A 22,800-nucleotide genomic window follows, 5' to 3' on the forward strand; every position below is an offset into this window, starting at 1 on the left:
GAGCTAATAACCACCATTCTGCCAATGACTGCTGTCTGACCCCATCAATTAAAGGGCTCCCTGTTGGCTGCTGTCATCCAAGGAGCTCCCTATAATTATGCCACCCAACACACCCTCACCCCAGCTCAGAGCGGGCTGGGACCTGCAGGCACACAATATGTCATTTGGATTAAGTGGCTGAGGTGAGGCAAGTGTCAGACTCAGGGTGCTTGTCATCCTCACAGCCATCAGGTTAGGGATGTTCTTCCCTTCACAGAGCATCTTGTGTTAGTGACTTCCAAGTAATCCCCAGGAGATCAGTGGTGCTCACTTTAACAGCTTTTCCGTCTTTCCTAAACTGTCGTTTAAAACTGGGTGAATTCTGCCAGCAAGTTAGGGCCTGGGAATCAATGCTTGTAACTTGGCCAGACCCAGGGAGCCCCAGGACCAGAAAGCCAGGCCTCCACCTCCAGGTAAGTTAACACACGAAGGGGACAAAGGGGAGAACATGAGCAGGAAGTAATATGTGCAAAACACAGAAGAGCCTAAACAGAGCCAGACTGGACCACAGTCTAGCAGCCTAACAACCTGGTGCCTCAGTTTTCTCATCTGTACAATGGGAATGACCATGATACGCCCACCTCCTAGGACCACCGGGAGATAAGAGGCTGAAAGTGCTTAGAACAGCATCTGGCACCCAACGAGTGCTACGTACAGGCACCGATCACAGCCACCACCATGGCCAAGGAGTTCCTAGAACAGCCACCCCCAGACCTTTCCCGTCCTGAGTCAGCATCCTCCCCTCATCCACTGCCATTCTCGGGGGGCAGTCACCCAGGGGAAATAAACCGCCCAGCTGTCTCCAGCAGGGAAGAAGTACAAACAGACAGCAGGCAGCTCAAGCCGTGTGGACGGGCAGGGGCTCCTCAGGCACCGTCCTCACGATGCTTGTGTCAATGTCCCTCCAAACCTGTCATTCCTGGACCACGTGCAGCATCTCTGGTGTATCTGTGCACCACCTGTGTTACCAGCAGCCTGCTCACTTTTTAACCATACCTCTTTACAAAAGGAAACCCTACATCACAACCAGCATGGAAAGGTGGCAGTCGATGAGTAGGAAAGAAATGCACAATGAAACAACGGTACTCAGTTCCAGCGAGAAACGGTTGCTGCTCAATATTCTGAGTCCAAGGCTCGCTTTCTCCTTCTTTGCTGAAGCAACAGGACATCCCATGTGTTTGGGAAGTTCTATTAAAGACATAATAGCACAAAACTGAGGTTTCCTCCTTGGAGGGTTGGGAGGGAATTTAAAAAGGAATGATTTTAAAAGGGCTTCGGGAGACCTGGGTTTGATCCCTGGGTCAAGAAGATCCCTGGAGTGGCATGGCAAGCCACTCCAGTGTTCTTGCCTGGAGAATCCCCACAGGCAGAGAAGCCTGGTGGGCTACAGTCCATGGGGTTGCAAAGAGTTGGACATGACTGAGCAACTAAGCACAGCACAGCACTATCTTATTTAATGCTGTGAGTCTAGCCCACCTGCAGCATCTGTGATGGTTAGTTTTCTGTGTCAATTTGGCTGGGCCACAGGGTTTCTGTGAGGGTGTTTCTGGATGAGATGAGCATTTAAATCAGAGGGCTCTGAGTAAAGCAGATTGCCCTCCATAATGTGGGTGGGCCTCATCTGATCATTTGAAGGTTCAAATAGAACAAAACACTTACATTCACTACCAACCCCCCCCCCAGCACCCTTTGGAGCTGAACTGCAGCATCAGCTTTCCCCTGGGTGCCCAGCCTGCCAGCCTACCCCACTGATTTTGGACTTGCAGCACCCCACTCCAGTACCCTTGCCTGGAAAACCCCTGGACAGAGGAGCCTGGAAGGCTGCAGTCCATGGGGTCGCTGACGGTCAGACACGACTGAGTGACTTCACTTTCACTTTTCACTTTCATGCATTGGAGAAGGAAATGGCAACCCACTCCAGTACTCTTGTCTGGAGAATCCCAGGGATGGGGGAGCCTGGTGGGCTGCCATCTATCGGGTTGCACAGAGTCAGACACAACTGAAGGGACTTAGCAGCAGCAGCCTTCATAACTGCATAAGCCAGTTCCTTAAAAATACACGTCTCTCCATATGGAGAGACGTGTACACACACACGTATACAGTTGTTGCTGTTGTGCAGTCACTAAGTCATGTCCAGCTCGTTGCAACCCCATGTACACCATGTACACCATGTACACCAGGCTTCCCTGCCTTTCACTATCTCCTGAAGTTTGCTCAGATTCATGTCCACTGAGTCAGTGATGCTATCCCACCATCGCATCCTCTGCCACACAAATGTACACACATTCTGCTGGCTCTGTTTTTTGGAGAACCCTGACTAAATAGCAGCTCTCCTTTGGGATATCTATACAGCCCATACAGACTCACTAACCCGAGAGCTGGCAGGCCATGCCCTTTAATTAGGTCAGGGAACTAGATCCCACAAGCCATGTGGTGGCCACACACACACAAAACCAGGGTGTGACGCAGCCATTAAATGGAATACTACTCAGCAATGAAAAAGGAACAAAAGGAAGGGATGCCCTCTGTTAAACATCCAAGATCGGGACAGATGCTGAGCCAGCTGGGGAGTGATCCCCATGAACTTGGAATCACCCTGTAACATATCCCCACCAGCATGGCCCGGGGTGTTGGGGGGAACTGTGAGATTGCCTGGCTGGAAAGAAAGGCAGCCCCTCAGACCTCCTGCCCGTCCAGCTGGGCCACCTCTGATGATCTCCATCTGCAGCTATGACAAGCATCCAGCCGTGGAATTGGGAAGTGGGCCCCACACAATGAGAATCACAGACTCATGCAGTCTCAGCTAAGGGTGCTGTGTGATCGTACAGAATCACCCCTGCCCCGGCCTCTGCCTGGATGATTTTTATAGCAACCAGTCTCCACCTGTATGAGCCCCAGGACTGGAGACCTCACCACTTCCTGACACAGCACCTGAGAACTGAGCTCTAAACATTAGAAGAACTTCAGTCATCAGCTTACCTCCTTCCTGAGTACCATTGTAAGATTTTACTGCATATTTGTCATGAAATAAATCCACTCTGTAAGAGAAATACAGGTATTTCAAGAAGAAATCTTCTGGCTCCCTGGGAATGGGAAATCAGCATGACCTTCCATATCGATTGATTGAGAAAATTAATAGCCATCCCCACTAAAAAAATTTCACATGTTCTGGTTCAAGGTTGTTGTCCTCCAAAAGGCTGTGTGGAGACCTGCTCTGTCTGTCTGGTTAAAGAAGGAAAACTAGAACTGAAGAAGCGTCTTCCCCCTGATGGAATCCCTGGTGGCCCAGTGGTTGAGGCTCCACACTTTCACTGCAGCAGACCCAGGTTCAGTCCCTGGTCAGGGAACTAGACTCTGCAAGCATGTGTCATGACCACACACACACCCAAAGCCAGAGTGTGACATGGCCATAAAATGGAACGCTACTCAGCAATGAAAAAGGAATAAAAGGAGCTACAAGTAGGTACTACACGCACATCATGGATGATTCACACAACCTTATGCTGAGTCAAAGAAGCCAGACACAAAGAGTGCATACCGCCTGTGATACTGTGACTAATAAAAGGAAATACAGCTTTAAAAAAAAAAAAAGAAGGAAAATTACAGTCAGAGAGGCATGTTCCCCTTGATGGAATCAGAAGAGCTGAGAGACAACTGAAAAGAGAACCACCTTGTCACCGAGTGACTTCCCTGGTGGCTCAGACGGTGAAGAATCTGTCTGTAATGCAGGAGACCCGGGTTCCATCCCCGGATTGAGAAAATCCCCTGGAGAAGGGAATGGTAACACACAAGCCTGGAGAATTCCTGCCAGACAAAGGAGCCTGGCAGGCTACAGTCCATGGGGTCACAAAGAGTCAGACACAACTGAGAGACCAACGCACTACAAGATGATGTGGTATCCAGCAGCACCTAAAATCAGTCCAGGGTCCTGCAGGAAACAGCGCTATGGAGGGCTCTGCCTTCCACGGTTTCCAGTTCTCACAGGTGGTCCCCATGTGCCCTTCCTTCCTCCCCGTCATCCCCCCGCCTACTCAGCTGGGCCCAGCCCAGCCCAGAACCTTTGGTGGGCCCTTCCTTAAACCCAGGAGCCCGCCCCCCTGCAACCTGCTCTAGACCTCTAGGACTTCCACCAGTGGAAGTTTCTCAGGAGCCAGGACAGGGCTGGGCACAGAATTAAAACTTGGGGAAGCAGAGAAACTTCATCCAGTGCTGCTGGGAGTGTAAAATGCTGCAGCCACTGTGGGAAAGTCTAGCTGGTCCTCAAACAATTAAACACAGAGTTACCGTCTGTGTACATGTCTCAGTCGTGTCCGAGCCTTTATGACCCCATGGACAGCAGCCCGCCAGGCTCCTCTGTCCATGGCATTTTCCAGGCAAGAACACTGGAGTGGGTTGCCATTACCTCCTCCAGGGGATCTCCCAGGGGATCGAACCTGCGTCTTTTGCGTCTCCTCCATTAGCAGGTGGATTCTTTACCACTTCGCCACCTGGTTAGCATAGCACCCAGCAATTCCACTCCTGGGTAAGTACCCCAGGGAAATGAAAACAGGAGCACAGACAATTATACTCGCTATTTTGTGATAGTGATACGTGCTCAGTCGTGTCTGACTCTTCGCGACCCCATAGACTGTAGCCCACCAGGCTCCTCTGGCCAGGGAATTTTCCAGGCAAGAATACTGGAGTGGGTTGCCATTTCCTCCTCCAGAGGATCTTCCTGACCCAGGGATCCAACCCGAGTCTCTCACATCTCCTGCATCGGCAGGCGGATTCTTTACCACTGAGCCACCAGGGAAGCCCCTTCAACGGGTATTATACTGTAAAGGGAAAGTCAATATCACTTGCCAAGTGACTGACATTTTAGTAATACATGAAAAAAAAAAAAGAGCGTATTACAGTTTGTACCATTGCCTGTATGCTACAGAAATCATCTCCAAATGCCTGTGGGTGTGCAGACCGCACTCTGGGAGGGCCGATGATTAAGCCTCTTTCGGGCTCTGGCCTAGAAGAATGTGACCCCATGTCATGCTGACATAGAGGGATGCTGACTGTGCCACTTGGGCCTGAACCAACTGCGGCAGGCAGGGAGGGGAGCAGCTGCCCTCAGCCCTTCCCCACGCTGCCCGTCTCCACCCCTGCAGCCTCCTGCCCGCTTCTCATCCAAGGCAGGGGGCCTCGCTTCTGCCACTCCTCCCGGGGGTGGGCTGAAAAGCAGGCAAACCAGGGACTCCTGGGGGGATGCCCTCCCTCAACTATTCACACAGCAGAGACTTACTGAGTGCCTACTGCACCCTTCCCAGGTGGCTCAGTGGTAAAGAACACGCCTGCAGGGCAGGAGACACAAGAGACGTGGGTTCAATCCCTGAGCGGGGAAGATCCCCTGGGGGAGGAAATGGCAAGCCACTCCAGTATTCTTGACTAGAGAATCCCACGGACAGAGGACCCTGGCGGGCTACAGCTCAGGGACTCGCAAAGCATCAAATACAACTGAGCACGCACTGCATACTTAGCTCTGTGCTAGAGGGTGCTGGAGAAACCCCTGGGAACTCAAAAGAGCTGGTCCCTCAAACGAAGACCGTCGGAAGTAATGGAAGTGATCGCCGCTTAGAAAGAGGATTCCTTCTCCATTCCACACACACATCTGAAACACAGGAATCAAGCTGGCTTTGCCCAGGGCAGAGGTGGGGGTGAGTTCTGCTCTCTGTGACCAGGCTGTTAAAGGCAGAGGACCCTCATGTGGTCCAGGACCCTCAGGACTGAGAAAGTTGACTTGAGAGGAAGAACACAGGCCTCTAAGACATCCATCAACACGTCAGCAGCAAAGACACTTTCTTGGCCCAAAGGACCAGGATTTTTTCAAGAGGACTCAGGTGTCTGTTAAAAAGAGGGATGTGATGGGACCCAACCAACCATCCAATGGAACAGGGTCTGCAGAGTCCGAGAGTTTGCTGTTGTTCAGTTGTTAAGTCAAGTCCGACTCTTCGCGACCCCTATGGATTGTAGCCCGCCAGGCTCCTCTCTCCATGGGGTTTCCCAGCCAAGAATACTGGAGTGGGTTGCCATTTCCTTCTTCGGGGGATCTTCCCAACCCAGGGATTGAACCCTCCTCTTTTGCACTGACAGGAGAATTCTTTACCCCTGAGCCACCTGAGAAGCCCCCAGGGTCTACAAGACTAGGATTCAAATCCTAACGCAAAATTCTTAAGACTCCGTTTCATCTATTGGGCAGAGATAATGATACTCCTAACCCCAGAGGGTTATTATTCATTATAAATGAGATAGACGCTATAAAGCAAGTGGCCCAAACTGCTTTGCACCCTGTAAATGCTATGGCAAATTACTGCTGTTAACACTGGCAAAATGTAAGTCATTTTCTCCTATTCTCAAACACCAACCTACAGCACAGTTCCAGACCCTTTATGTGTCTCTCTGAATTCTCTTCAAAGCCCCAGACTGCCACTCCGAATGGTCTCCTGGACACCCTTCCAGGGATCTCATAATGGCCCTATTGTATGTGTGCGCTCAGTCGTGTCCCACTGTGCGACCCCATGGACTGTAGCCCACCAGGATCTTCTGTCCACGGAATTCTCCAGGCAAGAAGACTGGAGTGGGCTGCCATTTCCCACTCCAGAGGATCTTCCCAACCCAGGGATCAAACCTGAGTCTCTTTCATCTCCTGCATTGCAGGTGGATTCTTAACACACCCTAAATGTACCACATTACCCCCTCCCCAAACTACCACTTGTCTGTTAACAGCATCCAGACGGAAAACCATCATGGCCAGGAGAGGTACACAGAGGGACGTTTCCAGGGGCACGTTCCATGGAGGCTGAATGGCACACATCCTGGCTACCTTGCCATTGAATTGCGACACAGCCCCCACCTAGTCTGTCTACCATTGCCCCCACCCCACCTCTAAAAGCTCCCCCCTCCAAACCTGCAAAATTCACACTGCTTACCAAATTCAGGGAAGACTATTTCATTATTCCTGAACTTCATGGACACATATTAGGGCTTCCTAGGTGGCTCAGACAGTAAAGAACCCACCTGCAATGCTGGAGACCCAGGTTCCACCCCTGGGTAAGGAAGATTCCCTGAAAAAGGGAATGGCTACCCACTCCAAGACTCTTGCTTGGGAAATCCTGGCTCCGAGAAGCCTGGCTCCTCGGTCCATGGGGTCGACAAAGAGTCAGTCATGACTTAGCAACTGCCCCACCACCACCACCACCACCACCACACTTACGTAACTCTTAAATATATTTTCTCAGAAAAAAACAAGACTGGAGTCCCACAGTCCATTCCTTCCTCTCCCCGTCTCCACGGGTAGCCACACTGATTGATTCTGCTATGTCCTTCCAGTCACTTTCCTTGCATACATGTAACACATATGAGGCCACAGGAATACTGTTTCAGTTTGCTTTTATGTAAATAACCTATTTTCCCATATATACCTTTGTTACTTATCACCCTTTCTACATTGGTACACAGAGATGAACCTCCACGTTTTTTCTCTGAGATCTAAATTTTAAAATTTTGATTGAGAATATAATTGATGTACAATATGTTAGTTTCAGGTGTGCTACATTGCAATTTGACATTTGCGCACATTATGAAATAGCCATCATGATAAGTCTAATAGCTAAATACATTATATCCCCTTGGCTTATTTACTTAATAACTGGAGGTTTGTGCCTCTTAATCCCCTCCACCTATTTTACCCCTCCCACCCCCCTTGCATCTTGTCTTTTTTTAATTTTTATTTTTATGCTTTTTGGCCACTCTGCATGCGGGATCTTAGTTCCCCAACCAGGGACAGAATCCTGTATTGGGAGTGCAAGTCTTAACCACTGCACTGCCAAGGGAAGATCCTGAGTTTTGCTCTTTTTTAACTTCTGTAAAGCGTTAGTCACTCAGTCTTGTCTGACCCTGTGACCCGCATGGACTGTAGCCCACCAAGCTCCTCTATCCATGGAATTCTCCAGGCAAGAATTTTGGAGTGGGCTGTCATGCCCTCCTCCAGGGGATCTTTCCGACCCAGGGATTGAACCCAGGTCTCCTGCATTGGAGGCAGACTCTTTACCATGTGAGCCACCAGGGAAGCCCTAACTTCTGCAAAATACTCCCTAATGTGACCATTGGGTATTTAGTTGCTTCTAGGATACTTCCACTTTTTCCCTTTCACTCCTTCTTCCTCCCAGTGTTGCAGTGTGAACGTCATCACTCCTGCCTCGCCAACCAGGTTCACCGGGCTGTGCAGGGAAGCCCCCTTCGTCTCCGCCATCCGGCTCGGCCCCCAGGCCTGCCCTCCTCTCCTGTACCGTGCACTGCCAGCTATCGAGACACGTGCATCCGCCCAAGCAAGACCTCTGCCTGCACCCGCTACCTTTCCTCTCCCTCCTTTCTGCAAACCCGGAGCCATCACTGCCCAGGGGAATTCTAGGGACTCTTCCAAGCCCATCTCCAGTCCGACAGGCTTAAGGAAACTCTTGCACACCATGATATGGGCTCCCCTGAAACCCCATCTCGTGACTCCGCTTCTGGCACATACATGCTTGTACCCACCATCTTCTGCGTGGGACTGAAACCTCCTTTGAAGAGAGCAAAATCCCCCTTTGCCTACACGGCTCACTGCCCAGAGTCATGTGATAACAGCCATCAGGATGAAAGTGGGCAAGCCAGACGCTCCCTCAGCTTTCCTTTGGTTCAAGCAAACCACAAACACCTTCAGCCACTTCCATGAACATCAGTATTCCAACTCTTCCGATCCCCAGCACAACCGTCCAAGGCATCGGGGGGCATGACGACCCTCATCAAAGATGCAGAGACTCCTTCGGAAGTTGAGTGGCACATCAGGTCTGAAGCTGAACGTTGGGGCCTCTTTGTAGAAGAGGAGCTTGGACGGGGAGCTCACAGATATTTCAAGATTGTTGTCAAAAGGATGAACGTCTCTGGAGAAGGAAATGGCAACCCACTCCAATATTCTCGCCTGGAAAATCTCATGGATGGAGGAGCCTGACAGGCTATAGTCCATGGGGTCACAAAAAGTCGGACAGGACTGAGCGACTAACGCTTACACTTATGCCATCTCCCCAAAGGCAGTCCCTTTTGCACTAAGATTTTTACCAAACCCAAGGATCATCATTGTTTATTAATGACACCTTTCCATTATTTCAAAAAAAAGCTTTAGAGTTTAAAACATCAACTTCAGTGTTTCACCCTATGCAGTAGCAAAACTATGGGTTTGTGTTCTGTCTGTTTTTTTCATATCAATGGAGAAAAAGACATAATTACTCTTTTTGTTTGTTTGTTTCACATTCAACTATGAACTTTTAAAAATGATCTTGGTTACCACCAGTGATAATACACTTTGGGAAACATTCCTTAGAATAAGATGAATGAGACTTTGGGTCACATGTATTCACTGCAAAAATTGTTAACTAACTTCATTTTAAGGAAAGAAAGCTCTCCAGAGAAGTTTGTGATCAAAAGGATCAGAAAGGGAAATCTTCAAAGGGACTTCCCTATTGGACAAACTTAGTTGATCTTAGGCTTACAAGCAGCTTGCACTGAGGGACTTAACCAGTCCCTCTCTGCATCCTGCAGGGTGAGAGATATTTCACACCCAAATTTCTCAGCTCAGTTTTGGCACCAAATATCCAAATATCTAGAGCTTATATCCCTCAGCTCTAGACCCAGGAGTGCTAGGAAGCTTCTAGAAGCTGATGTTATCTAACCTGTCCAAGGAGGGCAGGAAGTTGGAGAATCTCTTCACCTTCAGTCCCTTTCTAGATCAACTGAAGCCCAGCTTCCCAAAAAGGTGAGAGTCCTGGGAATTTAACTATTCAGGTCAACAACTCCTTGTTAAGCCCTGGAGATACCATGTGAACAAACCAAGTGTCCTCAGGTGGGAGGACGGCTTTTCTCCAGCCCCCAAGTCTTCCTATTTCCTGCCTGAGGATGGATGATATTCCCAGAGCCCAACAGCTCTGGCTGGGAGTGACCTGAGGCCAGTGGGAAGTGACCCACTGCCTGAGCATGGCTCCTGGCCCACCTTTCACTGATCAGCATGTGAGCGTGGAAACTCAACATCTTGGATGGATGACACGTGCCACAAGGGTCCCTGGGACCTGGGGGACCATAAGGGGACCTGGCCTAGGAACCCGCTGGCAGCTCCCAGTCATCCAGCTGCTTGGCAGTGAGTCCCCAGATGCAGTTCTTGTCCAGGTACTGCTGCCACCCTGCTGAGTGACCCCGGGGGAGTCACTCCTCCTCTGAGCATCCCTAGCAGTTACACTGGGACTTTTTAAGGCCCTTTGTTGTTGTTGTTCAGTCGCCAAGTCATGTTCAACTCTTCATGACCCCATGGACTGCAGCACGCCAGGCTTCCCTGTCCTTCACTATCTCCCCAAGTTTGCTCAAACTCATGTCCATTGAGTCAGTGAAGCCATCCCACCATCTCATCCTCTGTCACCCCCTTCTCCTTTTGCCTTCAATCTTTCCCAGCATCAGGGTCTTTCCTAGTAAATCGGCTCTTCACGTCATGTGGCCAAAGTAATGGAGCTTCAACTTTAGCATCAGCCCTTCCGATGAATAATCAGGGTTGATTTCCTTTAGGATTGACTGGTTTGATGTCCTTGCAGTCTAAGGGACTCTCCAGCATGTTCTCCAGCACCACAGCTTGAAAACATCAGTTCTTTGGCACTCAGCCTTCTTTATGGTCCAACTCTCATATCCGTACTAAGGCCCTTATGCCCCTGAAACACTCTGATCCTAGCCCACGGAGGCCCAGGGCACTCTCACGCCTCCCAGCCTCTGCCCAGGGCTTAGCCGCCTGGAAGAGCCCCAGTGACTGGAGCTGGGACAGCTAGTGCTACTGTGGTTGCCCAGTTACAGGCCGTGCTCTTGCTGGGTGGCAGCTCTGCCTTGGGTATTTTTAGACTCCCCCCCTCGGCCCGTCCCTAACAAGAGCCAGACGCATCTGACAATCCCCAGCCACAGGCCAGTCCTGCCAAAACTGCACTTTGGGGTCACTCCTGCAGGAAGCCGGGCTCCATCGCTCCTGGGGTGAGAACGGGCACCTCCTGTTCCCAGCACCCCCATCCCACCCCCGTTCTTCTCTGGATGAGATGACGCCAACATCCAAGGGTCAGGTCCCAGTTCTGTCTAAGGTGCCAGCTGCCCTGGTTCCCCATTCCAGCTGCTGCTGCCAATCGCCCAGTAAGAGGTCCCTGGAGCCCACCCCCCTGTCTTGGAGTCCTGCCGTCAGCTTTTAACGACCTCTCCTGGAAGGACTCTGCTTCTCTCTTTGGGGGGATGGCTGTCACCACCCCATGACTGGAGAACCCACCTCTGTGCCACGTTAGCCCCTAAAGCCAGGGTCAGAGGCCTCGTTTGCCCACAAAGCTGGGCAGCAGCCACATGTTGCAACACACACACACACCAATCTGCCTTCCCCAGGACAGTCCGCTGGACTTCTGCCTTCCAAACAAATCCCGCCAAGCAGCCAGCAATCCACCACCACCCCATCTGGCCTGGAAAGGCATTCCTGTATTTTTGTCTGGACAGACTTCCCTTCCTGGTCACGTCTGACGGAGTTCACTGTGACGAAGAGCCAGCCTCCACTGTGCCCCTGTCAACCAGGAAGGCCCCAGAGGGCAGGGGAGTAAGTGCAGGCCTGGGATGAGACATGGGCCAGTTGAGCCTTCCTGGGAATCGCCCGTGCCTGGAAAATCGAGAGTCTGCGCGCGCGCACACACACGTGTTCTCAGCTCCCGCCCTGAAGGTAATGTGCACAGGCAGAGAGAGAAAATCTAGGTGAAACATTCACTTCCACTCTATAAACAAAGGGCCTCAGACAAGCCTTGTGTGTGCAGGGGAGTGGCAGGGAGGACAGGATGGTTGTGCCCTGGATCTACGACTGGCTGCCACGGACCTTCGTTAGCCCCTCGTGTGCCGCGTGCGCTCAGTGGCGTCCAACTCTGTGACCCCACGGGCTCCAGGAGTCCACCGGGCTCCTCTGTCCATGGATTGTCCGAGCAAGAACAGTGGAGTGGGTTGCCATTTCCTTCTCCAGGGGACCCTCCTGACCCCGGGATCGAACCCACATTTCCCATGTCTCCTGCATTAGTAGGTGGATTCTTACCCACTGTGCCACCTGGGAAGCCCCTCATAAACTGTGCCCTAATCTGGGGCCTGGACGGCAGAAGAGGGCTCCGCCTCTCCCCTCTGGGTGGGGCAGCGCAGTGTCAGTGCCCACCGGCCTGGCCCTGCCCTCACCTGCCCTGTGGCCCCCCTCTGTGGCTTCCAACGCAGTCACTTGTTCCCAGATTTCGGGTGAATCTCACTTTCCCCACTGGAAGGACAGAGGCAGCTACAGGCTATGTGGCCCACTCCCTGCCTCCCACTCCCCAATTCCCAGCGAGGGTGGAGGACGCTGATCCAAAACCCCTAGGTGGGAAAACAGGTTCTGCACCTTCCTGCCACCCCCACGCCCTCCCTCTGCCTCGGGCTTGGCATCTGCCAAGGGCCCCGTAGGCATCGGGGCCCTGATTTCCCCAGAACGGTCTTCCCCCTGCCTCTTCAAGTCCCACCAGGGCATCTCCAGGTGGCAATACAAGCAGGGACTGGGGAAAACAGATGGAGATCCAAGGTCTGGCCCTTGGCACCTACTAGCTCAAGGACCTTGAGAAACTGACTTAAGGTCTCTGGCCTGGCTCTTCCCACCTGCAGCCTGGGAGCGTGGAGGAGCTGGTGCAGGGTGGCAGGGTGGGTGGGGGTGGCTTCTAGGAGCGCGCCGTGCCCTGCAGAGGCTCTATCAGCTTCGGTTCCCTTCCTCGTCCCTTCCAGACTCCTGGGGAAACCTGGCTCTGGTCCCTTCCTCGCCCTCCTTCCACTTCCTTATACTGAGGCCAAATTCTGGGGAGAGGTAGCCGGCAACCGTGACTGTTCTCCCAGATTTCTAGCTGATTCAGACTGAAGCACAGAGATGGCTACAGAGTCGGTTTAATTGTGGCAGGATATACAGAACATAACATTAATCATTTTCACCACTTTTAAGTGTAGAATTCAGTGCCATTAAATACATTTACCATGTCATAGGACCATCACCACTATCTATACCCCAAATCTCTGCATCGTCCCCAACTCTGTACCCATTAAACAAGGACTCCCCATCCCTCTCCCCTGGCCCAGCTAACCTCTACTCTACTTTCCGTCCCTATGAACTCGCCTATTCTAGGTGTCTCCTGTCAGTGCTTCTCAAGGCCCTCTCCAAGCCCCTTGCCTTACTCCTCACTCTGCCGGTCACTTCTTACCTGTTCTCTGCATTTTAGATACAGCCAAGTTCAAAGATCACCCCACGGCATTTCACATGCACCGCTTTGGAGCCTGGGAGGGGGCACTGACCGTTTCCCCAAACCTGAAACAGGGCTGTCATTCTTGTTCCAAAGTCAGAGGTGGGTTTGGTGGCCTGGAGGGAAGGGCTTTGCAATGTGGGGTCTCCAGCAGGTACAGGTGCCCCCACCTAACCTGTGTCAGCCCCCAAACAGGGCCTCCCTAGGGTGGATTTGGTGCTGGTGGTTTAGTCGCTAAGTCGTGTCCCACGTTTGCGACCCCGTAGACTGTAGCCGGCCAGGCTCCTCTGTCCATGGAATTCTCCAGGCAAGAATACTGGAATGGATTGCCATTTCCTTCTCCAGGGGATCGTCCCAACCCAGGTCTCCTGCATTGCAGGCAGATTCTTTACCGGTGGGTTTAGGACCCTGGGTTTGGGGGGAGTGTATAGGCCTTCTATACACGAACGCTAGCCTCCCATCGCTCTGGCCCTATGGGTGGGGCTCTCAATGCTCCTCCCCAGTCCAACCGCAGGGGAGAGGGGACATAGGCGTCACCCAAGCCCCTCCACCACCCCAGACCGAAGTCAGCAGCTCCTCGCCTCTGGGGGGCGCCACGGAGCCGCCGCCGCCGCCAGGGGCCAAGAGGGACCCACCGACTCAGCCTAGGCGCAGCAGCTCCCGCGCGCTCCCACGAGGCGGGGGACCCGCGCCAAGGCGCCGGGGACTCTCACACGACGAGAGGGGGGCGGCCCGGGATCCCAGAGCCCTGGGCGTAGAGTTGGCGGGGGCGAGGGGAGTCGCCCTGACTCCTCCCCAAACTTTTCCCGCCCGCCTCGGCGCGAAAGGCGAAGGAAGCAGTCCGGGGGTGGGAAGGTGGAATTCGGGATCTAGGGCGGGCCGGGGGGCAGGCGGGAAGTCGGCCCCCGTGCGATCTGGCGGAGGAACAGTGGATTTTCCGCTGGGAAGGGGCCCCTCCCTGCCCCCCACCCCAATCGCAGGGATCTCCCTGCGTCTGGTACTTGCAGGGGCTCGCGCCCCGCGCTGCCCCGGCTCTCGCTGCCCCGAGCGCCCCACGCCCCGACCAGCGCGCAGCTCCCGGGCGCGACCCCGACTCACCGGACGCGGGCGGCTGGACCGACCGACGGGCTGGGGCGCGAGGCGAGGCCGCCGGGCTGTTTTGAAGCTCTGGGCTGGGACTGCGCGCTCTCCCTCCTCCCTCTCGCTGGCGCCGAGCCTCCTCCCCACGTCCCCCTCCTTCCCCGACCCCGCCTCCCAGGGCGTGATGTCAGGAGCCCGGAGAGCCGAGGGGGAGGGACCGCGGGAGGCGGGTGGGGGACCCGGGAGGGGAAGGCCGGAGCCCGGGCAGCGACCCCTGCCCCAGCCCGCCTCCCTGCGCTCCTTTGGGCCAGTTTGGGGCAGAGCTGGTAGCCGGGTGAGGGGGGAAGGAAGGAGGGAGTGGGCGCTCGAGGGCTCTCTGCGCTGCGTTCGCCCTTCTCCCCCTACCCCTGCCCATCTTCTCCCCCCCACCCCTGCCCATCTTCTCCCCCCCACCCCTGCCCATCTTCTCCCCCCCACCCCTGCCCATCTTCTCCCCTCACCCCTGCCCATCTTCTCCCCCCACCCCTGCCCATCTTCTCCCCGTTCTCTTCCCCTCCTGTAAGGCTTAAGGACGAGCGTTCTGGAATCGACTCCCTACTTTAGCACCCCTTCCCTGGCCCTTTTCTCAACGTAGTGATTTTTTCTTTAATCTTTCCTGCCTCAGTTTCCCCTTCTGGAAATGGAAGTCACAGTAGAACCGCTTTCCTTAGGTTACTGTAAGACCGGAAATGGTCATACCTGAGTGTGCCTGGTACATAGTTAATCTAAACTCAATTAATCTAAACTCAGTTAATCTAAGATGCCGGAGATGACAGGGAAGAGAACGGACGTTTTATACATGGTGACGTGTCGTACCTTTAGTACAGCCCCTTGGACTGCAAGGAGATCCAACCAGTCCATTCTGAAGGAGATCAGCCCTGGGATTTCTTTGGAAGGAATGATGCTAAAGCTGAAACTCCAGTACTTTGGCCACCTCATGCGAAGAGTTGACTCATTGGAAAAGACTGATGCTGGGAGGGACTGAGGGCAGGAGGAGAAGGGGACAACAGAGGATGAGATGGTTGGATGGCATCACTGACTCGATGGACATGAGTTTCAGTGAACTCCGGGAGTTGGTGATGGACAGGGAGGCCTGGCGTGCTGCGATTCATGGGGTCGCAAAGAGTCGGACACAACTGAGCGACTTCCCTGGGTGGGGAAGATCCCCTGCAGAAGGAAATGGCAACCCACTCCAGTAATCTTGCCTGGGAAATCCCATGGACAGAGGAGCCCAGCGAGCTACAGTCCATGGGGTTGCAAGAGTGGGACATGACTTATCAACTAAACCACCACCAATCTAAGCTGTAGTTGTTCTTATTATCTGACAGAGTGCCTGACCTTGGTGGCTTGGGAAGCCTTGGGAAGTGGCTGGGAAACCTTGGGAAGTGGCTGGACAACCAGGGACCCCATCTTAGGACTCCGCCAGAGTCTGCCTCACACAAACCACCACACATGTTTTGAACCCACAGTCCTGGAATTTATTGTCCCTGGAAATGACGTCAAAAGACACACTGTTATCTCCAGCTTCAGTTTCCCCATTTGGGACTGAGAGGGTTACTCTGCCCTGGAGGCTCTTGTGGGATAAAGGAAAAGGTTAGAGGGGCCTGACTCCCATCTGTGGGGGGTGAGCAATGGTGGGGAGGGAGGACTGACTGTTGAAAAAGTTGAAGTTCCAAAACAGGACCACAACAATATTACAGTACGTTTTTAAGCATTTAATTGAACAGGTTAATGTTACTTGCACTCACCCCAAAACATAAGGCAAAGGACTTGTGCCAATAACGAAAGAATTAGAAACTCTTTTAAGAAATGCTAACTTATTGTGTGATAATTGGTCTGGCTGGGAAACCATGCTTCATTAAATTTTCTGAAGTATTTCTTCTTGGCTGCATTTGGTCTTCGTTGCCTCATCCAGACTTTTGCTATGCAATGTGTGAGCTCAGTAGTTGCAGAACACAGGTTTAGTTGCCCCGAGGCATATGAGATCTTAGTTGCCTGACCGGGGATCCAACTGGTGTACCCTGCATCAGAAGGCAGAATCTTAACCACTGGACCACTGGGGAAGTCCCCTGATGAGTCTTTCTTCAATCCTTTTGGGAAACTGTGCAAGGGGAAACCCTCCCTGGGTCTAGATTAGAGATCCTTAGGCAATTTGAAGCAGCCTTCATCCAAGCCCCATCTCGATGTTCCCCAGCTGGACGAGTGTCTGACATCCCACATTTCTTTTCGTTTTGAAATTCTATGACTAATCAAGACTTTCATCTCCCAAGCAAGAGATTCTTTGTGGGGCTGGCAAGGGGCCAGGAACGTGTCCATGTGAACTGAGGTCCCACATAAAAGGGAGGAGAAGGGGTCTGGCTGCTGCAGAGGGGGTCTGTGCAGGGCCCACCACAAGCAGGAACATTGATGCCTGCCTATCCCGTGGCCACCTGGGGGCCTGAAAAACCCAGAGGCTCTCCCAGAATGGACAGTCCAGGTACAGGCTGGAGAGGCGTGTTTCTGCCGTTTGCTGAGGCCTCACACTGTGCCACGAACTCTATCATTAACATGACACAACAGCCCATAAAGACACTGAGGTTCACAGGAGCTACCTAAGTAGCTCACCCAAAGACCCTATCCGAGAGACGGAGTGTGAATTTGAACCCACTCTGACTGTAGCAAACCTCGCTCTCCTCCTCCCACTATATCGCTATTTACAAAACACTCACCATGATTTCCGCCATATCCACAGGCCAACTGAACCAGTATTCACTTAATATTTTTCTTTCAATCAACTCTGTTTATCTAACTATATTTATTTTAAAAAAGGAAGCCCTATATCATATGGTAAACAGGAAACCAATGCCCAACTACCAAAAATAGAAGACAAACTTGCAAATATAAACACTACCCAGAGAAGACAGTGTTAGCACCTTCTAACCAGATACTGTTGCCCGAAAGAGTCTATGAGCCTGAGGTTTAGGACCTGTTAAAAAGGGAGATCCGCAAGTGTAAGACAGGTGGGAGAGTCAGGCTAGCTCAGGGGACTTTGTCTTGTCATCAGAACTCCTGCAAGATCATTGGCAAAGAGGATACGTTCTCACTCCGTGACTCAAAGCTGGACAATGCCGCCTCCTCCTGTCACCAAAACACACCTCCCATTTACCTGCCCGCGGGGCATGCCCCACACAGGGAAGAACCTGGCCAGGCACCAAGATGCTTCTCTAGGACCAGAGAAAGGAATGACGGGGTTGCATCTCTCACTTGTTTCCAAACCTTCTCCAGAGCCCCACCTGCCTGAGCAATTCACCTGCTGCTTGTACCTCTTAGTTTTTTCTCTCTTTAAATATACACCTGGGACTTCCCTGGCGGTCCAGTGGTTAAGAATCCACCGGCAGGGCATGCCGGTCGGATCCCCGGTTGGGGAACTAAGATCCCACATGCCGTGAGGCAACTCAGCCTGCGCGCCACAACTAGAGAATAGAGAAGCTCACGCTCTACCGCAAAGGGCCCACAAGCTGCAATGAAGACCCAGCACCGCCAAAATAATATGAAAAAGTAATTATTAAATAAATAAATACACACCTGTCTCTCCAGGAAAAGCAGAGACCGAAGCCTACGTCATACCCACTGTATCCCCATTCCTGGTGTTTCAGTAGCAAGTTTGAAACTTCAGCGTGGTATAGTGGGGAAGTAAGAGTGTGTTCGATTGAGTTCTGGGTCCCAATTCTTCACCCCCACTGTGGAGCAGTATATCCACACTGCAGCTGTAATCTCCTGGCTAGTAGAGCGTACTAACCCCCTTGGCCTTGAGTTAAGCCACGTGACTGGCCTTGGCCAATGAGGTATTAGCAGACTCAACACAGGCAAAGGCTGGGAACGTGTTTGAGCAGTAGGGCTTGCCCTTCTGTGCTTTTGCCATTTGTTTGAGCAGAATAAACCTCCAGTCGTCCATTGGCCCCTGAAAAATGAGCATGGGAGCAGAGGCTCCCTACGTGACTGCAGAACTTCCACGTGGGACGCAGAAGTGCTCCAGCCACGCTGTGGACGTGTGAATGAGAAATAGTGTCTGTTCTTGCACATCACTGGGGCATCATGGTTGTCAGTTTCCCAGCTGTAGCTGGTTGATAAGAGGACCATCTCATGTTGGGAGAGAGAAATGTAAGGAAGGTATCTGAAGGCATGAAAGAACATGAGGAAGGCTGGGGCATTGGTTCAGGGGTGGAGATAGAAAGTAGTTGAAAACTTAGTGACCTGTTGCGTGTCTTTCTGGCTTGAGTGTTTTCAGGTCCTGCCACCCATTTTTAAAATACTGATTGATTTATTTTTATTTATTTGGCAGTGCTGGGTCTTCGTTGCAACATGCAGGATCTTTAGTTGGAGCATGCAAACTCTTTAGCTGTAGCATGTGGGATCTAGTTCCCTGACCAGGGATCGAACCTGCGTCCCCCCTGCATTGGGAGCACAGAGTCTTACCCACTGAACCACCAGCGATGTCCAAAGTATTGATATATCTTGACCATAATATATGTCCGTTCTGGATTGATTTTGACCATGAGTCCGTATCAACTTTACTTCCAGAGGCAGGCAGATGGAACAGCCTCTACAAGGACCATTGCTGGTCTCAGGGAATTGGGAAGAAAAGATGATGAACAACTCACTGGCTATTAAAAGCTTCTACATGCTCACATTTCATTGGCAAAGCAGGTCAGGAAGCCAAGCAGCAAAAACATCTCCCACTAGCCTTGTTGTCTTGGCAAGTCATTCACCCCTCAGGGTCCAACTCTATCTTTGCATTCGGCTTACAGTGCTAAATGTTTCTCAGTGTAGGAATATAATAAGCACATCCAAAGACCTAGCAAGCAACATTTTCTTTTGGCTCCTCTTCCAGATATGGAGTAGGGTCCTGCAAGCCAAACCCTATCATCAGCACTTCTAGATGGGGCTCAGTTGCCTGCCCTTCTTGCCACAGACAGACATCTGGGAAAAGCCCTTTCATGCCTGCTGTGTACAGATTCAGGAAATCTGAATTCCCTGAGTATGTAACTGAGAAATACACTCTCTGGAGACCATTTCCTCCCTGTCGCCCACCTCCACAGACAGGGTTGGGGGCGGGATGGAGACAATGGTTTCCAGCAGAGAAACAAGCCCTCATGTCCTCCCACTTAAACCTTGGGGCTCTGGGTCCCACCCCTTCTTTTCATCATCAAATTTCCTGCCGGTGCAAAAAGAATTCACAAGACAAATATTGTCCATTTGACTGATGGCTGATAACCAAAGACAAGAGCCGTGGAACCTCCAAACCTCTGGAAACGTTACCCATGCCATGCCGTTGGGCTTCCCGGGTGGCTCAATGGTAAAGAATCTACCTGCCTATGCCGGAGGTGTAGGTTCGATCCCTGGGTGGGGAAGATTTCCTGGAGCAGGAAATGGCCTCACACTCCAGTATTCTTGCCTGGAAAATTCCATGGACAGAGGAGCCTGGCGGGCTATCGTCCATTTGGTCTCAAAGGGTCAGATACAACTTAGCGACTGAGCCCACTCATGCTGTTTGGGACTTTCACGTCTTTTTCCCACCATGTAATGAACACATATGTACTGTGAGCAGAACCTGAGGGTTGAGTCTGAGTTTTTCCCGTTATAGAAATGTTTGGCACTGAGATCCAAAAACGTCTGGCTGCTTGACTGCACTTCTAGTTTGCAGCAGGAGTCTTGGCACCACAGGGACAGAGCTTCAGAGCACTCCCAGGTTTGAATTTGCCTGAAATACAGTCAGGAAGACTAACAGGAAGCATGGGAGTTTGCTCCCACCACCCATGCCATTACCACCCAAGCGTCTGGAGTCCAGGATGGCCCAGGGGATGTTCTGGGCAAGTTCGAAAGCAAGTCGCCATGTGTCTCCCAACACACAAGATGCGTAGAGGCCAGTTCTCTTGGCCCATCTTCTGAAAAGACAGAGTACAGTTGGGCACTGAGAAGGAAAAGGAGAAGAAGAGAGTTCCTGTTGTTAATAGTGTCCCAGGGTGTGCTCTTGTTTTCCTGGGATCTTAAGTACAATCATAAATATTATTCCTGCAGTCTATGAGAGCATCCTTTGTACTTTTCTAAATATTTTTAATTTTTTCTTAAAAAACATCCTTTCCTTCCTTTCTGCCAAGCAATTGCTCAGGAAAACAATATTTTTCCAATCATTTGCTTAAAGTGTGCTTGCTGTGACTGTTTGGTGTGTCAGACACTGGGAAGACAGCAGGGCACAAGCTGGTCAAAACACCTTTGCTCCCTGGAACTTACTAACCAGCCCCGGTCAGCTGCACTCACTATTGTGCTTGACACTGATACGAGGTTTTTTTGCTTTGCTTTCTAAGATGGGTATGTTTGTGTATGTGGCTTGTCTTTTAGGCTGTAAAACCATGGACATATTCCCCTCAGCTGAGTGACTGTCAACCCAGCCAGGCAACTCCAGCCTCAGAACTGAAGCCGGGCTTACAAGTCCTTAGGGATCTTTGGCTATAGAGAAATCGGGGTGCCTTCTATTTCCAACGGAAGGTACACACACACACACACACACACACACACACACATAGGCATACACTTGCACACCACACTCATGGTCCAGCAGTTCAAAATTCAAAGAGTGACAGGACAGGAGGAGACCCAGAAATTCCTGTCCATTCAATGCTTCTGGGCAAGAAGGTATTTAAACCATTCTGGGCACTTCTTGATTGGCAAGTTCTTATACCTGAATAGTCTGGAATTCCCTCCTTACCTGGGATAGGACTCCTTCTGGACACAGCCCATTTCTGTTTGCTCCCCTGCGTGACTGCCTCTGAGAGGTTGATGCTCTGGATAAGGCAGCCTGGTGTTCAGCCTCTGCCTCCTGCAACCAGCGCAGAGAAGGTGCTCAGACACAGGACTTATCTCCCCTCACGCTGTTTACAATCTGCAATTGTATTTATTAATTTTTTATTTATGTGCTTTCTCATTCATTGTCTTCACTCCCTGATAGAACATGAGGTCTCTAAGAGCAGAGGCCATCTCTTGTCTTGCCCGTGGCTTTTTCATTCGTGTCTGACACGTCACAGATGATCAGTCACGGTCTCTGCTAGTCTTTACAGCACTTTTATGAAAATCAGAAAAAGTGCCCCTTCCAACCTGATGATTTTTAAAAGGCATCCTTTCACCACATACAGCTTGGTATAAAGAGGGCCATTTGCAACCCCATGGATTGTAGCCCACCAGGCTCCTCTGTCCATAGATTTAGGCAAGAATACTGGAGCGGGTAGCCATTCCCTTCTCCAGGGGATCTTCCTGCTCTAGGGATCAAACCCCAGTCCCCCACTTTGCAGGCGGATTCTTTACCATCTGAGCCACCACAGAAGCCCATAAAGAGGTCACCTTCATACAAAGGGGAGAAAAAATGCTCCTTCCTCCAAGCAGACACAACTCCAAGCCAGGCATATTGGCTTAGTGAACAGTCTAGATTTCACCCCTTACCTCTCAGCTAGGAACTCTTGTGCCCAAACTACAGACAAGAGGCAGGAGCACCGGAATCCATAAATATTTGACAAATGAATTAGTGAATGAAATTCAAGTCTTTGGAGACATGTGGGGGTTTTAAGACTTGTCTGCAAATTCTTTAAAATACTCAGTCCATTGAGAGTTTGGGCTCATCTATTCAACCAACAGAGTATGCTGGGAGTGATGCTATGTCAGTATCAAGGGTAGGTCATCAATAGCCATGCCGGCTCTGCTTGGTTCTCTCGAGTGCAAGGGTGAGCAGCGTCCTCAGAGAGCTTACAGTCTGGTGGGGTGGGCTGTCATGCGGACAGCCATATAATTGGTCATCTGAAGTAGGACACTTTAAAGAGTGAGAAAGAGTTAGTCGCTCAGTTGTGCCCAACTCTTTGTGATCCCATGAACTGTAGCCAGACAGGCTCCTCTGTCCATGGGAATTCTCCAGGCAAGAATACTGAAGTGGGTTGCCATTTCCTTCTCCAGAGGATCTTACCAACCCAGGGATTGGACCCAGGTCTCCTGCATTGCAGGCAGATTCTTTACCATTTGAGCCACCAGGGAAGACCCTTAAGAGTGAGAGGGATGCTATTTTTTAATTTTTAATTTTATGTTGGAGTATAGCCAATTAACAATGACTTGTGATAGTTTCAGATGAACAGCAAAGGGGCTCAGCCATACATATACGTGTATCCATTCTCCCCCAAATGCCCCTCCCATCCAGGCTGCCACATAACATTAAGCAGAGTTCCCTGTGCTATACACTAGGTCCTTGTTGGTTATCCATCTTAAATATAGTAGG

General features: G+C 51.4%; 1 protein-coding gene across 1 annotated transcript in view; it reads right to left on the bottom strand.

Annotated features, from left to right (window-relative positions):
* Nucleotides 1-14,612, bottom strand: part of EMP2 (epithelial membrane protein 2) — a 43,651-nt gene extending 29,039 nt beyond the window's left edge. The window contains exon 1 of the mRNA XM_018040779.1: nt 14,487-14,612. The gene's annotated coding sequence lies outside the window, so the exon portion shown is untranslated. The remainder of the gene's footprint in view (nt 1-14,486) is intronic.

Source organism: Capra hircus, chromosome 25 (genome assembly GCF_001704415.2).
Source record: "Capra hircus breed San Clemente chromosome 25, ASM170441v1, whole genome shotgun sequence".
Classification (NCBI taxonomy): Eukaryota; Metazoa; Chordata; class Mammalia; order Artiodactyla; family Bovidae; genus Capra; species Capra hircus.